This window comes from Bos mutus, chromosome 25 (assembly GCF_027580195.1).
Source record: "Bos mutus isolate GX-2022 chromosome 25, NWIPB_WYAK_1.1, whole genome shotgun sequence".
Lineage (NCBI taxonomy): Eukaryota > Metazoa > Chordata > Mammalia > Artiodactyla > Bovidae > Bos > Bos mutus.
Window position 1 is genome coordinate 11,308,990 of NC_091641.1, and position 15,844 is coordinate 11,324,833.

Consider the following 15,844-nt stretch of genomic DNA (forward strand, 5'->3'; position numbering starts at 1 on the left):
CTGACAGATATGCTGGGCTGCTTGTGTAAGCTGTTAGTTGCCTGGTTCATGGTGCACACAGTGGGCAGCAGGCGTAAGGAGGAAGTTTCCCAGAAATTGGCATCTTCAGAGAGTTTTATTATAACTAGCTTTATTGTGACTAAAGTATGAGCCAATCTTGGGGTGTATAGGACCTGTATTTTTCAAAGGAGACTGTTCTCCCTAAGACTTAGTTTCTTGTCCCACGAGGCTAATTGCTGCTGCATTTCATGGACTTTATGAGGTGTGCTTTCCTCTGCCCTGCTCCAATCAGATGGTACTGCTTGGAAAGTAATATAAGCACAGGATTGATACAGAGCTGCTTCTGCAGTAGCACTCTGCAATGGATCGTATGGGAGGAAGGAGGAGAAACCTTACCACATGGCAGGAGAGATGACATACAAAGGCAGTCAGTCAGTTGATTGAGATATTTATTACTCACCTACTCTGTGCCCAGCTTTGTGAAACATAAAAGAAGTATGAGTTCTCAGCTCCAAAGGTGCATTTTGTCCACTTGGAAAGAATTTAGGTCAGTGTTTCTACAAGTGTGGTCCCCAGACCAGCAGCAGCATCCTCTTCTGGAAACTGCAGATTCACAGTGACCACCCTGTGATCACCAGAAGAATTAGAGACCCTGGAGGGTGGAGCCAGCCATCTCTTTTACAAACCCTTGCAGATGATTCAGTTGCTCCCCTGGTGGCTCAGACAGTAAAAAATCTACCTGCAATGTGGGAGACCCAAGTTTGATCCCTGGCTTGGGAAGATCCCCTGGAGAAGGGAATGGCAACACACTCCAGTATTCTTGCCTGAAGAGTTTCATGGACAGAGGAGCCTGGTGGGCTACAGTGCCTGGGATCGCAAAATGTCATCTGCAATGTCATCTGTCTGACATCTGCAAATGTCAGACACGACTGAAAGATTAACACTTGCAGATGATTCAGATTTGTGCTAAAGTCCGAGAACCTATGCATTGGGTTGAGCACTTGTTAGTAAGGCACGTGGAATTAAGGGTTGCTTGCTTGTAGAGTTCAGAAAAGGAGAGAATAAGATACTCTAGAATGGGATGCTAACCTGAACTGTGCATTAGGTGTGAAAGGGGTCAGAGAAGGAAGGGGGCTATGGATCATCAAGGCAGTATTTCCTGGGTGAGGGGGATGTGGAGGCAAGTTTTGAGGAATGAATAGAAGAGAGGGAAGGAGAGGAGCGTGAATGAGTGCACGTGTGATGGTGAGGGCTCTGTTCCTTCAAAGAGCACAGTTCATTGTAGGGAGAATGTGGACTCTCAAAACTCGAGCCAAGAAAAACAAATGTCAAGTACAGAACTTAGTTTTGTGAAGAAGAAAAAAATGTTCCTCACAGGTTGAATTCTAATGTGGGTTCATCTCTTTTTCTCACCTCTGGCAGGGGTGCAATTAATTGGGACCAGGAATCTTGTACCTGGAGAGGCTTCATAAAGTGAGGATCTCAAGAAGAGGATATTTACCTCTGTTAGTTTTTCAGTCCTGTCCGACTCTTTGAGACCCCATGGACTGTAGCCCACCAGGCTCCTCTGTCTGTGGAATTCTCCAGGCAAGAATACTGGAGTGGGCAGCCATTCCCTTCTCCAGGGCATCTTCCCAACCCAGGGATCGAACCCGGTCTCCTGCAGTGCTGGCAGATTCTTTACCATCTGAGCCAGCAGGAAAGCCCAGATTTACCTAAAGCCACTGTTTTAAAAGTGGGAGGCCTGTGGTACTGGTGAAAAATAGGGGTAACTGTGTTTTAAAGGGATGAGATGCCTGCATAGGTAAAATGCTTTGTGTGTACTGGAAAGAGGGAGCTGAGATCTAACGTAGGGGTGCAGGTGGATCCAGAGAAGTGGGGGTGTGAGAAAATAAAAACTAAAGTCTAGTAAGTTTCTGTTTTTAAAGGCAAAAAGGAGCCACTGAAAGTTATGGCAAGATGAGAGTTACTACACATTTCATGATTCTAATTAGAGGGCTGTCAGTGACTAGAGGGAAGTAGATAGGTTTGAAGGCTATTCCAGCTATAAAAGTGAGAGATGACCAGGGTTTGAACTAGTGCAGCTCTAGAAAAGTGGTGTGAGCAGCAATAAGGGGTCACACGGTGGTTGAAAATGGAAAAGAAACAATGGACTAGCCACCAGTGTCTTCCATGGGTAGTTTAATAAACTCCTTACAAACTGTCACTGGTATATCTTAACTGTGATCACCCCTTTAATGATATGCAAATCAATTTTTTTTGCAGAAGGTCCGAAGACTGTGTAGCTGAGAAGTGGCAAATTCTAGATGACTCAGATCTGTTTGCCTGAAAAGCCTGTACCCTTCTGGTCTAGGTGCTGAACTTTGGCAAATAGAATGATGCATGTTGTTTAGAATTGGGCAGTGGTTATCTTGACAGAAATCTGCTGGGAGGAGATGTTAAGAGAAAGGGAAACAACAGCATAGGACTTTAAAGTTTCTTCCATGAAAATGTATTTGAAAGCTTCAGCAGGGGACAGATAGCATCTTGCCCCACCCAAAGGTAGACCCAAGGGCTGTTTTGTTTTCTTTGTTGACCAGTGGTCTAGAAATCAGAGTTGAGAATGGGTTCTTTGACCCAACATTGGCCTAGGCAGCTCTTTGAATCCTGGTCCCATCAGAACATACATATAAAAAAAGCAAAAACAGAAGAATGTACATATGGCTCCCACTCTTGTGCTTTGCTGTGAAGGTTGCAATTTTAGGACATGGAGGTTTTCAATGTCTTGCTTGTTTCTTCTTGCTTGTTTCTTTGGCTTACTTATGGCAAAGGTCCTCATATTCTGCAAAGGACAAAAATGAGTCCAAAATGAAATGCTAGGGAGAAGAGGAGAGAAAAGATTACAACTAAATAAACTAGGGAACTTGAGTTGTTTAATTCAGGGATTTGTTTTTATCTCCACCTCCTAGTATGCATATTGGTATTTACTATCATTGTTAGGAGATAAAACCATGTAAGTCATTTTATCTCCACACCTGAATCTCTTTTTCAGCAACTTACTCTCCTCTCCGCCTTTTCTCACACCTTCTCAGGTGGGGTGTGCTGCTCCAGCTGCCTTGCTCCCTACTCCTGAGTAGAAGCTGAGGGGAGACCCTTTTGGGTATCAGGTTACATCTGGAAATTCGATTGTGCAGAACGGTAGTTGGCTTAGCAGTGGGATGAGGCTGCATGCCTCATTAAGTTTGAACTCCACTCTGCAGGTTCTTGTGGAGACACGGGGGGATTTTGTTTAGATAAGGAGCCCTTGAAAGGAGGCTGCTTGTTGAAGTGTACGTCAGCAATAGCGATGAAAAGACGCCTAAACATATGTCCCACAGCAGCTAAAGTCCATCAGCCTGGTCCATCAGCAAATTAGTAAAATACCCCTGCTGTTAATACAAGTCTTCGCAGTTTACTGACTTGTGTGCTTAACTGTTGACTGCTGTTTTTATTAGAGGAAACTAACACATCAAACTAACACTGCAGTGCTAGGCCAAGTGATCCAGGTTTTGCTTACGTTGGGGAATCACTTCAGCTCATGCCACATGATGTCATGACATCAGTTTTATGTGCACGTAAAATGAAGTGCTTGTTAGATATTGAAGACGTCTATGATCGTTAGGTGGGACAAAGGCAGGAAAGTCTCGTTGGTACAGGGAAGACTAAGTGTTTTGTATGAACAGTTATCTTTCCTTAATACTAATTTTTGTGATCCATATGAATGAGGTCAAGTGTTCTTTAGACCTCTGATGATAAATGTATTACTGCCAAAGAGAAATGGGTGTTATAGGTATTGAGGTGGTTTTGTTAGGTACTTTCAGAGTAATTGAGACATGATTCTGAAGTAGTATTCTGAAGAGATCGTGCTGACTTCAAATCCAGGCTGTGTGATTTTGACCCAGATCTACTTGCCTTTGCCTCTTTCTTTTCAGCTGTAAACGAGAGCTAATACCTCAGAGATACTGTGAGGATTTAGTGCTTAGCTTTATCCCTAAATACACATTCTCAATACATCAGTCACTAATAATTATGACAGATCATTAGTTGTCATTATTATCATTGGTGGAAATTGGTCCTGTTTGTGGCAGAAGTATAAATTCTATAGGATCAGAGATCAGCTTATTTCCTCCTTTTCTTGGTTGGGCTGCTGTTTCTGCTCTTTCCACTAGTCCCATAATTCCTTAGTTCTGAGAACCCACCTCGCTGGACCAGCCATTTCAGTGTCTCTGTTTCTTCTGTGAACAGCTTCACCTTTCCTTTGGTCTTGGTGAGGCCACAAAAGAGAACAGTCAGATAAGGATTGATAACATTCGGTGGCCATAGTTCTCACTCTGGTTTGTAAGTGTGGGGTAGTTACTGGTGAAATTGAGCTTTGCACCTGCTTCTGTATCTGTATTTTTGGTCTAGTTTGAAAGGCAGTTGAAAGCTGCATCTATTTTGGAGATTGTGAAATAAGAGTTTTAATGACTAACTTAATAAAAGGTTGGTGAGGTTAAGCAATAAGCACAAAATACTTTTGCTACATTCTGGGTGCCTCATTTTCACTGATGATTTTGTGTGGATAGTAACTTAAATGCAGGAAATATGTTTACTGACACATAGTTTCCTGGGATACTCAAGGGAGAAATTTCTTACCCAGTAAATAGAGCTTTCTTTAGGTTTTAGGCAGTTATCTTTTTTAATACTAATTTTTGTTATCCATATGAATGAGGCCAAGTGTCCTTGAACAGTTTTAGACCTCTAATGCTGAATGGATTACTGCCATCTGTCATTATAAAGGAAACTTTCCTGAGACAGAAGGACCTGAATTAGTGGTTCCCATTCCCTGATAGCTCAATTGGTAAAGAATCTGCCTGCAATGCAGGAGACCCCAGTTCGATTCCTACGTTGGAAAGATCCACTGGAGAAGGGATAGGCTACCCGCTCCAGTATTCTTGGGCTTCCCTTGTGGTTCAGCTCGTAAAGAATCCGCCTGCAATGCAGGAGACCTGTGTTCGATCCCTGGGTTGGGAAGATCCCATGAAGAAGGGAAAGGCTACCCACTCCAGTATACAGGCCTGGAGAATTCCATGGACTGTATAGTCAATGGGGTGGCAAAGAGTCAGACATGACTGAGCGACTTTCACTTTTCAATGAACTCTAGGATCATAAGAATCACTTGGGGGTGCTTTTTGAAAAAACTCCAGTGCCTTGGCCACAATTACAGGTAAATCGTTGCTCTAACATGGGGCCTGAAAATTGATGTTGTAAAAATAAAAAATTCCCTAGGTGAGTCCAGTGTGTAACTAGATTGAAAAGCACTAACAGGAAAGGAATTCCTTTTGATGGAAGAACCAGTGGAATGAGAGAAGTTCTAGTTTTTCTTAGCAGGAATTCTGTTGTCTCCCATCACAGTGCCCATTTCAACAGTGGCATGGTGCCGTTGTGCTTGGATTACAGTTCAGAGGGTATCAGTTGCACCTTTGGTATCTGAATCCTCTGCAGCCAACGTAGTGCTGGGCGTATACTAGATGTCAGTACCGCCTTCCTTCCCTACTTGCTTTCGATGACTAAAATGATGGAATTGAGCCCAGTGTACCAGCTGGTCATTTCCCCTTCTGTGGTTCATGAGGGAGTAGGTCCACAAGCATATATTATTTTTTGTTGTTCTAGGAGGGGGAAAGATTCCCAGTTTTGAAATGCTTTAGGCATAACACTGATCTTTGATTAAGGTCAACAAATTTATGTTGCTGTGTATAGCATAAATTGCCAGGTGTAGGTGGTACATGTGGTGCCATTTATTACCTCTATAACACCTAGTCCTTCCTAGTGTGGGTTCTGTACACCAAATGGAAACAAGTTCTCTGTTGCCCTACTTTGCTCTTAAATACAGCATAACTGTTTTGTTCAGGGGACACAAGAGTTTCTTTTTATTCTTCTTTCTTTTTTTTTTTTTTTCCTTTTTAGATAGCCCAAATTGCATCAGGGCCTGAAGATGTAATTATTCATAAAGGGAGAATTCTGTGAGCACACGCGACCATGGCCTTAGAGTTTGATAAACTGTTACTTGTGTGGTTTTCAGATTGAGTAGTACCAAGCATATATTGAGTAAGAGTAGCCCCTTGTTATCAGGTAGTGCTTTTTCGTGTGTGTTAATTCCCTGTCTACAGTGTTGATAGTGTTAATTCCCTATGTACAAGGTTGTTTTAAAATCTCCTACAAGGCTGTGGATTAGCAGGGCAAGTAACTATTGTCTCCACCTTATGAATAAAAAAATTGAAGACTCAGTGAGTTTAAGTGATCTACCTCAGGTGGTGATATTGGCCTTAAATTTATGCTTTTGACCATAAATCCCTTCAATATACTGAGCTTTGGGGAATGCTGTCCCTTGAATTACAACACCTGTAATAAGTGTGACTAAGGGAACCCCCAAGGTTCTTTTTTTCCCAGCTGTCATAATTTGAATCCTTTGTGTTTGTGTATGCTTGCTTGCTTTGTGTGTGTGTGTGTTTATGTGTGTGCATGCGTGCATGTGCACTGTGTGCTCAGTTGTGTCCGACTCTTTGCAACCCTGTGGACTATAGCCTGTCAGGCTCTTCTGACCCTGGGATTTCCCAGGCAATACTGGAGTGGGTTGCCATTTCCTCCACCAGAGGATCTTTCCAACCCAGGGATTGAATTTTCATCTCTTGCATCTCCTGCACTGGCGTGCGGATTCTTTACCACTAGCGCCATCGGGGAAGGTTGTGTATGTGTGTGCGTCCGTTAATATTAGGCGTCCTGCCATTTGCCTCTGCGGAATGCAGGTGATAACTGGTAATGCACATTTGACATTTGATATAGTCAAGAGAGTGTCATCTTTTATTAACAGTTGTGGTTTTTTTCTCACCGAGGGGCCTACTTTCACTTTTAATCTACTGTGAGTGTGAATATTCATGTGTAGTATTTTGTTTCTAGGCAAAGTATTTTTCCCAGCCTGTGCGATTTGCTTAAAATGATAATGTTGAAAGTTTAATATATGCAGTTATAGAAGAGAAAAATTTTCTGGGTGGTTTGTGGATTGTTTTCATTCATCTGACAGATTATTGAGTGCCTGCTGTTTGCCTTTGTGTGTGCATGCTAAGTTGCTTCAGCCGTGTCTGACTCTTGTGACCCTGTGGAGACCCTGTAGCCCTCCAAGCTCCTCTGTCCATGGGATTCTCCAGGCAAGGATACTGGAGCGGGTTGCCATGTCCTCCTCCAGGGGATCTCCCTGACCCAAGGCTTGAACTTGCGTCTCTTACATCTCCTGCATTGATTGGCAGGTTCTTTACTGCTGGTGTCACCTGGGAAGCCCAGTATGTTCCTTTACTCCCCTGTTAAGAAAGGCTAGGACAGAAGGGGAAGAGAGTCCATGCCCATTTCACTTCAGCTCTTTCTCAGGCCAGCTGCTACTGAGCTTTACTGATTTCCTGATTTCTGAGAGTTTCCCCCATTACCTGATAGGCTGAGGTGGGAAATGCCCTCATTGGTCCCCACCAGTGTCTCATGGAGAAGTGGTTGTGGCCGCTGGGAGTTTTGGAAAAAGCCACACCCAGTGCCGCCTGGATGGTGTGCTCTGTCATTCCACCCTGCTGTTCTCTCTTTCCACCCTCTCACAAGCAAAGCCTCTTTGTGTTCCTGGTTCCTGCATCATCCCAGAGAGATTGTTAATTATGGTTGAATGTAAGAAATGCAATCAGGGTTGAAGATCTCAAATGCAGAAAAGTGCTTTTTGTGCTCAAGAGCCACTTCCCTTGTGTATTAGCACCGCATATTTGTCACCATCCAGGACAAACTTACTCTGCAGAAATGGATCATAACCATTAAACAGGAAACAAAAAGAAGCCCCCTGTCCTGTCCCCCCACCCCCAGGATTCTGAAAATGGCTGCAGTGGATGCTTCATTGGAAATTTGAAACATGAAGGGCATATGAGGACACCACATGAAGCTCTTCTTGTTTAGAGCATAAGGACTTAGAAAAGGAACAAAAGCCCCCATTTCCTTTTAAGGGAAATGAGTATTTGACTTGTCACCTTTGTGAGGATAAACAAAGCTTATCTTTTGGTTGGCAGTAGAGGGGGCTCTTAAAGTCTCATGTGGGAGGAGAGAAGGGGGGTCAGTCATGTATGTGCCACACTTGAGTTGCGCCACTGAGACCCTTCACGGAGCATCTCCTGTTGTCACTCCTCGTGTCTGTAGCACAGGGCCCTTGCGTGTGTTTGTTCCCACCGAGGAAGCCCACGTCCTGGTTCCTTCCTCGTCAGTGTTTCTGTTTTGTTTTGTCACTTCTGTAGACAAAGGCATTCTGTAGTAATTCTTTCATAGAAACTCTCATGCCTCAAAACATGTCACATACTAGAGGCTGTAAAGAAGTATTCCTGGAACTTGACCAGCGGACTTGGAAGCAGGGTTAACATCTTTCTGTGTGACCTTGAACCGGATCTATCAGCTCACCCCCATCCTTGCCAGCAGAATCCCGACTTCATTTAGGCGTTCACTGTTCATATGGACCTCACTAGTCTAAATCAGTGATTGCACTCAAGCCAGTCAGAGGTCCAGGTCTCGCCCGTATGGCAGCATGGAAAACGTTACATGGGTGCGGGAAGTTTCCTTCTGGGTGAGAAGGGGAGAAATGCACGGTCTCTGTTTCTGGTTGTTGTCCGTGTGGCAGCTTGACTGTGGCGGCAGCCGCTTTTGCCCCATGAGCTGACTTGGAGGACAGACCAATAGCAGAGCTGAAAGAAAGATAGAAAGACAGCGTGTTTGATCATATTGTTGAACTGCTGAATTGAGCAGCCTAAAATTCGTTCTACGCTCAGGACTTCTTGTTAGGTATGAGGAAGAAATTTTTATTTAATAATTTTCATTAAAAATTTTTATTTTAGTTTGGTTTTGTTTCCTACAGCCCACTGTATTCTAACTGATAAATACACGTCTCTTACCCATCCCCAAGAATGGTTTGAGGTAGAAAATGGTGGAAATGCTTTTGCGTGTGTACTGCACGAATGACTGACATAAACACCATCAGCTTTACATTCCATTCTGCCTGTTGTTCTCCTGCTGTGCCCCTATTTAATTTTTGATGGCACTTTTCTTCATAGCAAGGGGACAGGTCATCAAGATGAAAAGCAGCCATTTAAAGGTTGTGTTTGGGGTTTTCCAGCAACTTTTTTTTGTAACAATCGACATGGCAAATTAACTCCTAAACTTATTATGAGGTGAAACATTTCTGATAAATTTGTTTGTTATTGTTGGAAAGTGACAAAATAACTCGATATATTTTCCCTTTGTTTTATTTTCCTAAGAAGGTCCAGTCTAACTTGACTGCCTAGTGGTACTTCCTCCTAAATTCCAAGAATGTCTCTTTTCTAGTCTTTGCCTAGTTGGTTTTATTTATTTTCATTATTGTAACAAGTTGGAAATCTGTATCACATCCTTATTGGAAGTAGCTAACTGCCTTTGATTTCATTATTACTGAGGAAGTGTTTCTGATTTGTTAAAATGAGGGTTCCAAATACCTTGTTGTTGTTGTTTAGTCATTAAGTCATCTCTGACTCTCTGTGACCCCATGGACTGTATCACACCAGGCTCCCCTGTCCTTCACCATCTCCTGGAGTTTGCTCGAATTCATGTCCATTGAGTTGTTGACACTATCTAACCATCTCATCATCCTCTGCTGCCCCCTTCTTCTTTTGTCCTCAGTCTTTCCGAGCATCAGGGTTTTTTCCACTGAGTCAGTTCTTTGCATCAGGTGGCCATAGTATTGGAGCCTCAGCTTCAGCATCAGTCCTTCCAGTGAATATGCAGGGTTGATTTCCAAGGTACAAACACCCTGTAATGAAGCATGTTTATCTGTGTGCATTCATGCATTCAGTACACATTTTTTGAGCTGTTACTGAAAGCCAGCCAGACAGTTGAATATTTTCTTTGGTTTGGGTATAGGGCACAAATAAAGAAAGCACTGGGAACTCAGAATTGTGGGTAACAGAGCATCATGTTAGGGGAAAGTCATCTTTCATTGCTGGTCCAGGGGAGAGTTCTGAGGCTGACTTAGAAGTATTGATTTGAGGGCTGCCAATAATTTTCATCTCCTTTTCCCATCTCTGAACTGAATGTAATCCCTTTGGAGGTTGAGAATCAGAAAACCTTTATAATAGTGAAAGGACAGGAAAAGACTTTCCTAGACATCATGGCACTGAAATCATTATTCAAGAGGAAAACTCTAGGGTCAAGTAAATAGTTTACCTATATATTATGATTCTCATCTCACTTTCCCCAACCATAAAAAGAAGGAGAAGGGTTGAAACTTACTTTTTTCATCCTTTTGCAATTTGCTACTTTGAATAAAAAGGACTTTTTATTCAAGAAGGAATAAAAATAATTCTCCCTGAATTATATTACTACAACTAGGGGACAATGTTTTGTGAGTTTTCTGCCCTGAGACAAGGTATCAATACTGGAGGTGAGATGCTGAACTCTAAGGTTACTACATCCTGAGGACTCTGGAGTCCAAGCAACAACAAAGTTTGAACAGTTTATTGACTGACCCATTCATTACTGTTTACAATCCTGGTCGGGAAGCATGTCCTCACTCTGGGCTGGATAATTTCATCTTCTCAGTGGGTCAGAGAGTCTGAAAAACCAAGTTACTTTGGTCTTTTGAGTGTCACTGTAAGCTTTTTAAGAAGTCATGACTTATCTTCTCTAGGCCAGTACCCAACTAACCTCTCAGAATTTGTTGGTTGTTTGTTTTGAGTTATTTGAAAGTGTTGTGCCTTTGTCTTGGGCGTCAGTTGGGATCAGTTGGGATCCCAGATGGCTTAGCTTTGGGAGAACTTGCCCTAAGTGGCAAGAGAAGATAGAATCCTCCATACTGGTGATGAAAAACAAATCTTAGGAGGCTTCCAGTTGTACCCTAAACCTTTCTCTTAGAGTGCTGAGAGAGTGAGAAAATAAAAATCCTTCCATCACTTTGCTGCATAATTGAAAAGCACTTGGCTTTGGCCCTCAACATGGTTTAAATAACGATAGGTTTAAGTGATGCTTTGTAAGTGACTTAATTTTCAGGGTTTTAACTCATTTGTTAAGTTGCCCTAAGCAGCATTAGTGTTTTGTGTGACATTTTCAAAAGGCTGTTTGAGCCACGGTAATCCCTAAGGTAGCCACTGTGCTAAATTCTGAGAAGGACCTCCAGGTGCCTGAAATACATGCCTTTCTGTTTTCAGAGGAAGTGATACAGTTGAGGTTGTGAGATCTGGATCTGAATTTAACTTTTGTAGTGTTTTAGATTTTTTGTTTCTTCTGTTTAAAATAGCAACAGCGTTTTCTTCCTCTGTTCATCTACTAAGAAGTGTAGACGAAAGTAAGTTGACAGTTGAATGGTGGTTTTGAATATGGGAGTGAGTTGGCTGGAGCCATATGTGTACCAGTTGGTAGTTGTAAAATGGAGTTGCTGTTGCTTCTGTATATCCCCCGTCACAAGGAAGATCTTGAGGACCTCAGCATCTGATGGCCTCAGAGAACACTGCTGACCCCTCACTAGCCGGAGTCCGTGTGCTGTGGATTCCCTGCCCCTCTCTCAGCTGGATCACCTGCTGTTGGATAGTAGAGAGACCTTAATGCCAAGGACCTTTTCACCTACTCAGGTTGCCTCTCATGTTGCTGCCACAGAAGGCTAATAAATTTTCAGTGATGTAACTCAGTAAATCTACAGTGAGCTACAAGGATAATGGCAAGAGCTACTTAGGAAATCTAGTGCTTGGTTTTACTCAGAGATCCTTGAAAAATTTTGCTTTGCAGGAGAGAAACAGCACGCCCCGGCTCCTCTGAGCAAAGAATACGTCATTAACTATTGCGTAAACCACCCTCCTGAGGGCAAGGAGTAGACATGGAAAGTGGTTTTGAGGAAACTGTCTTGGTGACAGTAAATACTCATTGGTTGGTGATACTGTGAGATGTTGGCTGGAAGTGGCTGAGATTCAGAGAGTGTGTAATTTCCCTCCTGGATGTCCACAGGGAGCACCAAGGATGCCTTATTGAAAAGTTCGTAATCAGTTATTACTGTGCCTCAATCCTTCTCAAACTTGAGCTTGTAACAGAATTACCTGGAGGGCTTATTGCAACATAGATGGCTGGATTCTGCTGCTCACAGTTTGGTAGGTCTGGGATAGGGCCTGAGAATCTGAAATACTAACAAGTTGTCAAGTGATGCCTAGGCTGCCGGTCTTGGAACCACCTATTGAGAGCTGCTGTTCTCTCTGATTCCCTGTCTCTTTTCTGCTCATCTCATTTGCATGCTGCTGCTGCTGCTAAGTCACTTCATTCGTGTCCGACTCTGTGCGACCCCATAGACGGCAGCCCACCAGGCTCCCCCATCCCTGGGATTCTCTAGGCAAGAACAATGGAGTGGGTTGCCATTTCCTTCTCCAATGCATGAAAGTGAAAACTGAAAGTGAAGTCTCTCAGTTGTGTCCGACTCTTAGCGACCCCATGGACTGCAGCCCACCAGGCTCCTCTGTCCATGGGATTTTCCAGGCAAGAGTACTGGAGTGGGGTGCCATTGCCTTCTCTGCACTTGCATGCAGCAGGTATAAAGTTCAGTTCAGTTCAGTTCAGTTGCTTAGTCACTCAGTTGTATCTGACTGTTTGCAACCCCGTGGACTGCAGCACACCAGGCTTCCCTGCCCTTCACCAACTCCTGGAGCTTGCTCAAACTCGTGTCCATCGAGTTGGTGATGCCATCCAATCATCTCATCCTCTGTTATCCCCTTCTTCTTCTGCCCTCAATCTTTCCCAGTATCAGGGTCTTTTCAAATGAGTCAGCTCTTCCTATCAGGTGGCCATCTTTTAGTCTCATGGCTGCAGTCACCATCTGCAGTGATTTTGGAGCCCAAGAAAATAAATTTTGTTACTGTTTCTAATGTTTTCCCATCTATCTGCCATGAAGTGAAGGGACCAGATGCCATGATCTTAGTTTTCTGAATGTTGAGTTTTAAGCCAACTTTTTCACTCTCCTTTTGCTTTCATCAAGAGGCTCTTTAGTTTTTCACTTTCTGCATAAGGGTGGTGTCATCTGCGTATCTGAGGTTATTGATGTTTCTCCTGGCAATCTTGAGTCCAGCTTGTGCTTCATCCAGCCTGGCATTTCGCATGAAATTGTATAAAATTGGGGCCCCCCAAAGCATTCACCCTCACTGTTGACCTCTTTATCATATAATAGCAATTGGATTTTGACCTTTTAACAGGTCAGTCATATTTGAACTTCATATTGTAACCCTTATTATCTGAATTCTTGATCCTGAAAATGTCTTTCTTGAACTTGAAATCTGTCCTAGACTGTCTTGAAGAATCCATATTCCTGGTATATGTATTACACTGCATAGTATTTATGTGAAATAAATTGCTCCACAGAAAATTATATCTATGCTCAGAATCATCTGAAAGATTAAAAAAAAAAATGTTCTTTTGGGCCCCTCTCAAATCTATTGAATCTCTGGGAGTGAGCACCAAGAAATACATAGTTTGGAAAGTTTCTCAAGAGATTCTAATGGGCAGCTGGGTTGAGAAGCCTTGTTCTAGGCCCTGGGGGGAGAGGGGCAGGAGAGCTCCAGTGAATCCATTAAAAAAAAAAAAAAATTTATTTGGCTGTGCTGGGGTCTTAGTTGTAGCATGTGGGATCTAATTCCCTGACCAAGCATCAAACCCAGGCCCCCTGCATTGGGAACACAGAGGCTTGAGCCACTGGACTACCAGAGAAGTCCCTCTAGTGAATCCTTTATGCTTGCTTTTACCTGCTGCTCTGCCTTCTTTTCACTGTTAAACAAATTCTCCCCTCATTATACTGTATCATTCCCCTACTTCACGCTTCTTATTGAGTTGATCAGGCTCATCCCATTGTATGTCATCTTCTCTGGACTTAGGAAAACAGCCCAATAGATTCTTCATCCAAGTGTATGAAATGAAGGGCCTTTAGTCTTCGAGTTTAAATTATTTAAAAATGAAGTTGCTTTGTTTGGGGTCTAGCCAGACTCCTTCTGTACACTCCAGTTTGAGAACCTGGTTAGGCAGAGTTCCCTAGTCTCCCTTCCTCACCTGAATAAAGGAATAGTCAGGCCATGTCTGCAAAGCTTTCTGAGCCAAGGCTTCACGAAGCAGGAGGGAGGTTTAGGAAAGAGCCAGGCTCTCTCCCTCACTGTCAACAGAATGAATGTTGTTGAATCACTTGATCCCCGTTCTGTGAAATAATACACAGGAGGAATTGCTGCTTTATGACTTTAATCTGATAAACTCTACTTGCTCTGGCGTGTTGGATTCTCTGTGTGTTCCTCTGCTCCCGCCAGCATAATCCCGGCCTTATGTGTAGCAGCTAGCATGCAAAGCCAAAAACTCAAACCCAGCCTTGATGCAGACTTCAAACACAAGCTACTTTAGAAAGCTCTGTGATAATGCTAAGCACTTAACATTACTGCTGCCGGGCTCCTAAAAGGAGCCAGGAAGTGCCAGATCCGGAGAATCCTGTAAAATTTCCTATTGAGCCTGGGCCTGAAGCAAGCAACTGCTGCAACCAAATAAAGCAAAACCAGTTTAACTCTTGGTTTCCTTATATTTCCTTTTCCCAGTTCTCATAAATTATATTCTCACTTCCCTTTTCTCTCCCGTTTATTATTTTTTCCTTCCCTATCTTTTCTCCGTTTTTCTCTCTGCTTTGTCCGTCTTTCCCCTACCTTTCCGTTTTCACTTGTTGTGCATGTTCTCTTAGTTCCTGCCTTTTTTTTTTTTAAATTTTATTTTTAAACTTTACAATATTGTATTAGTTTTGCCAAATATTGAAATGAATCCGCCACAGGTATACATGTGTTCCCCATCCTGAACCCTCCTCCCTCCTCCCTCCCCATACCATCCCTCTGGGTCGTCCCAGTGCACCAGCCCCAAGCATCCAGTATCGTGCATCGAACCTGGACTGGCAACTCATTTCATACATGATATTATACATGTTTCAATGTCTTTCTCCCAGATATTCCCACCCTCTCCCTCTCCCACAGAGTCCATAAGACTGTTCTATACATCAGTGTCTCTTTTGCTGTCTCGTATACAGGGTTATTGTTACCATCTTTCTAAATTCCATATATATGCGTTAGTATAGGGTATTGGTGTTTTTCTTTCTAGCTTACTTCACTCTGTATAATAGGCTCCAGTTTCATCCACCTCATTAGAACTGATTCAAATATATTCTTTTTAATGGCTGAGTAATACTCCATTGTGTATATGTACCATAGCTTTCTTATCCATTCATCTGCTGATGGACATCTAGGTTGCTTCCATGTCCTGGCTATTATAAACAGTGCTGTGATGAACATTGGGGTACACGTGTCTCTTTCCCTTCTGGTTTCCTCAGTGTGTATGCCCAGCAGTGGGATTGCTGGATCATAAGGCAGTTCTATTTCCAGTTTTTTAAGGAATCTCCACGCTGTTCTCCATAGTGGCTGTACTAGTTTGCATTCCCACCAACAGTGTAAGAGGGTTCCCTTTTCTCCACACCCTCTCCAGCATTTATTGCTTGTAGACTTTTGGATCGCAGCTATTCTGACTGGTGTGAACGGTACCTCATTGTGGTTTTGATTTGCATTTCTCTGATAATGAGTGATGTTGAGCATCTTTTCATGTGTTTGTTAGCCATCTGTATGTCTTTGGAGAAATGTCTATTTAGTTCTTTGGCCCATTTTTTGATTGGGTCATTTATTTTTCTGGAATTGAGCTGTAGGAGTTGCTTGTATATTTTTGAGATTAGTTGTTTGTCAGTTGCTTCATTTGCTATTATTTTCTCCCA

General features: G+C 42.9%; 1 protein-coding gene across 1 annotated transcript in view; it reads left to right on the plus strand.

The window, feature by feature from the left end:
• Positions 1-15,844, plus strand: part of AUTS2 (activator of transcription and developmental regulator AUTS2) — a 1,212,191-nt gene that overhangs the window by 214,448 nt on the left and 981,899 nt on the right.